The sequence below is a fragment of the Chinchilla lanigera genome, unplaced genomic scaffold, assembly GCF_000276665.1.
Source record: "Chinchilla lanigera isolate Chin_1 unplaced genomic scaffold, ChiLan1.0 scaffold00177, whole genome shotgun sequence".
Lineage (NCBI taxonomy): Eukaryota > Metazoa > Chordata > Mammalia > Rodentia > Chinchillidae > Chinchilla > Chinchilla lanigera.
In genome coordinates, this window is record NW_004955578.1 from 519055 (window position 1) to 523243 (window position 4189).

Genomic DNA, 4189 nt, shown 5'->3' on the forward strand with positions numbered 1-4189 from the left:
TTTTTTTTTTTTTTTTTTTTGGTTTTTCTCTGGTACCGGGAACCGAACTCACGACCTTGCGCTTGCCAGGCAGGCGCTTTTTGCCGCTGAGCTAAACCCCCAGCCCCGATTTAGCTATTATGAACTGTGCTGCTATAAACATTGGTGTGCATGTACCACTGTACTAGGATGTCTTTAACTCTTTTGGGAAGATACCTAGAAGGGAAATAGTTGGGTCAAGTGGAATTTCTAGTTTTAGTTTTTGGAGGAATCTCCACACGGATTTCTATCATGGTTGCACTGGTTTACACTCCCACCACCAGTGTAGATGGGCTCCTTTTTTTCACCACAGCCTGGTCACCCACTCTGAAGAACTGTCTTATGCCCTGGGAGTTGGTAGAGAGTCAACCCAAAAGCAGCTGCAAGGTATTTCCCACAAGGGAGCACCCCAAGACAGGGTACACTGGGATTCCAAAGAAAGCATTAAATACCAAAGTGATCCATCCAGAGCATTCCTGAAGGGATTTACCTCCAGCATGGGCTGCAGGATCCCAGTCATAAACAGTGAGGCGTGTCTGCAGCAAGGGGATTAGTGTGTGGGATTTACACAAGGGCTTAGGGAGTTTGGCTCAGCACCAGGGCCACTTTCAGTGTGTTGGAGAACAAGCTAGATACCTTTATTAGTGCCTGGCCCAAGCTTGGGTTTATTAGGGCCAAGGCCCAGCTCGGGTTCAAGCCTGCCAAGAAAAACATTCAGCTGGCAGGCCACAGAGTACTCACAGCACACCATGATCCCTGAGAGATCAGGAAAGGAGCGGGGGCCACTGCAAAATCCTTTTCCCTACCTTTTTTTCTTTTGTTTTTTTTGAGACAAGGTCTCACCATGTGGTTCAGGCTGGCCTTGAATTCACCACAAACTCACCATGATCCTCCTGACTCAGCCTCACGAGTGCTGGAATTAGAGGTATGGGCCATGACACCCAAGATCCTAACTTTATGAAGCACTGAAAACAAAATCCACAGCTCCAGTACATACAGCTGCATGATACCAGACCTAAAATCACAATTCCTAAAAGGCTTACTAGCAGACCAAGAGGACCCCATAGAGAAAATCCCAGCTTGATTGTGGATCACCAGGAGTCATTACCCCTTATGCAGCTGCCAGCCTGTCTCCAGCCATCTGGATCCGCAGGGCTTTCCTCACAGGGCTGTTTAAGTGTTTTTTCAGCGTCTAAGGTATGCAAACCATACTCGGTGTCCTTCAAAGACAAATCCCTGAAGAGTTTCCATCTTCTATGTGTCATCAATAGAGCTTCCCAGAGGCACAAATACAGTTAATAATCATCCCACCAAGAAGAAACAGACCCACTACATCCCCCATGGGCTTGTACAGAGAGACAGGGATGCTGTCAAGCGTTCTAGAATCACCCACAGGAAGCCCATGGTGCACCATCCAAGCCACCCAGGGGAAGCCAGAGCCAGATTTAGTACCACAGAGCCACGGTGTGTCCACTGAGGCAATTCAGGATGTACCTGGACTATGAGACCTGCCTGCAACCAACCGATCTGTGCCCTTAAGTATAGTGGTGTGCTGGTGTCGGACAGTCGGAAGGGAGTGCACACAAGGATCCAGGCATTACCAGCAGCAGCTCAGCCCACCACCAAGGCCCATCCTCGACCTTCTCCTTTTCCCTGCCCTTTCTGAAAACTGCTTTATATATATTCATTAAAATATCCAGTCTCTCCCGAAAGACAACTTCCTGCTGAGCATGGTGACATACACCTGTATCAGCACTCAGGAGGCTGAAGCAAGAGGGTCACTGCAAGTTCAAGGCCAACCTGGGCTACAAAGTGAATTCAAGGCCACCCTGAACTGCATAGTGAAACCTTGCCTCAAAAGACAAAAAAAAAAACAAACTTCATATTGTGCCTGCACTAATCTAAATGCTTAAAAAATAACAGCTCTAAGCCCTTCCCTGACTTGTGATTTTTGCCTGCAAAGTGCATATGTCCATCAACAGATTAATGGATAAAGAAAATGTGATATCTATATATAACAAGTCCCCAACTTACCAACATTCAAGCTGTGAATCACAAAAGTAGCTGACTTGTTTAAGGTAACTATAAAAGTAAAGACAGTGTATTGTATTTGTGCACTGCATTTTTTTATGCTTTACATTGTACATTTGAGTCAAAAGTGTGTAAGATTCACTTTGTTGGACTTATGAATGAATCTGATTTATGAACGTTCTCCCAGAATGGAACTAGGTAAGTCAGAAACTTAATGTACAATGGAGTACTACTTAGCTATAAAGAAGGTTACATTTGAGACGTTTGTAGGAAAATGAATATACATAGTGTATCAGTAACTGCTTACTATAGAAACATGTTTAAAGCAAAATATACAAATATATAAGAATTTACATGATTGCTTTATAGGAGCTGGGGAGTTAGCTCAGCAGCACAGCACCTGCCTGGCAAGTACAAGATCGTGAGATCAATTCCTGGTACCAGAAGAAAAACAAACAAACAAACAAAAATTGCTTTATACTGGCTGTCCATGGAGTCAGGTATGCAAAGGTGCAAAAGGGCTGTCTGCACTCTGGAGCCAAAGGATCCAGTTAAACCTGAAGCTCACTGTAGTGTCCCATGTGAGTCCATATCAGGAGGCTGAGGCAGGAGAATCTTTGTTTGAGACCAGCCTGGGTTACAAAGTAAGCTCAAGACCAGCCTCAACTGCATAGCAAGACCCTGTCTCAAAAAGACCAAAGAAAAAAAGGCCCAATGAGTCTGTTCTTGACTATTTTGAAAGGTCTGTAAAAGCCTCTTTAAAATATTCAAGCATCAATCAAGCATGGCGACACACATCTGTAACCCCAGCATTTGGTAAGTTGAGGCAGGAGGATCACCAGAAGATTGAGGTCAGCCTGGATTACACAGTGAGACCTTGTCTCAAAAGACAGCTGATAGAGAGATGATAGATAGATAGATAGGTAGATAGATAGATAGATAGATAGATAGATAGATAGACAGATAGATGATAGTGCCAGGCAATGTGGCTCATGCCTGTAATCCCAGCACTCAGGAGGCTGAGGCAGGAGAATCATTGCAAGCTCAAGACCAGCCTGGGCTGCAAAGTGAACTCAAGGCCAGCCTGAATTGCACAGCAAGACCTTGTCTCAAAAAGACAAAAAAAAAAAAAAGATGGATAGATTGATTGATTGATTGATTGATTGATTTTCAGGCATGGAGAATGTGTTTGTCTTTCTAATACTACCTTCTCAAATGAGCTTCATCAAGCACTTGCTACACTTATAAAATGATCCAAATCCAACTGGGCTACTATGCAAATCTCTGATCTTGACAAACTTTCTAAAACCCTCAAAAGTCACCAAAGAAACAGACCACTCAGAGTATGGACTAAAACTTTCATCTTTTCCCAGTGACAAACTACAGTTGCACAAAAGCAAAAAAAGGTTGCTGTCATCACAAAAAAAAAAAAAATCAGCATGGTTAAGAGGGACTGATGCAAGCCTAAACCACAGCTACCACAAGAACAACTAAACTCTGCTCTTCAGCTCCAGCCCTTTTATCCCTGCCCAGAGCTGTTGCAAGGATCTAAAGGACACTTTCTATCTTCTCTGTACCAAGGCCCCAGGAGAGACGGAAATGATTGTCTTAAGCAAAAGTCATTTACAAGACTGACAGCTCCTCCTTGTCTGTTCAGCAGATGTCCCCTATGGCCTATTACAGTAGAGAAGTGGGAGCAATTGAAAGGTTTATTGGACATTATGTAATAGAAGTCCACTTGAGAATTTCCTCACTGAGTTTTTTTTTTCTGCTTTCCTGAAAGAAGTGAGTCCATATTTACATGGGTAATAATTTCCTCAACTCTGGAGTGACCAGTGAGGAGGCACCGATACATATGGATCAGAATTTCCCCCTATAGTTTATGGACCTTTCTAGATCTTCTGAGAGTTGCAATTTTAAATGCCCATGACTAGTAAAGTTTCTCTTATAGTTGTCCAATTGGATGCACGTATGGCATCCTTATTATCCAGGACAGTTTGCTTTTGGTGACATGAGAATTTGGTTAGAAAACAGTTCACTGGAGTCAACATAAATATTCAAGGTCAAGGGGCTGGGGATTTAGCTCAGCGGCAAAGCGCCTGCCTGGCAAGCGCAAGGTCGTGAGTTCGGTTCCCGGTAC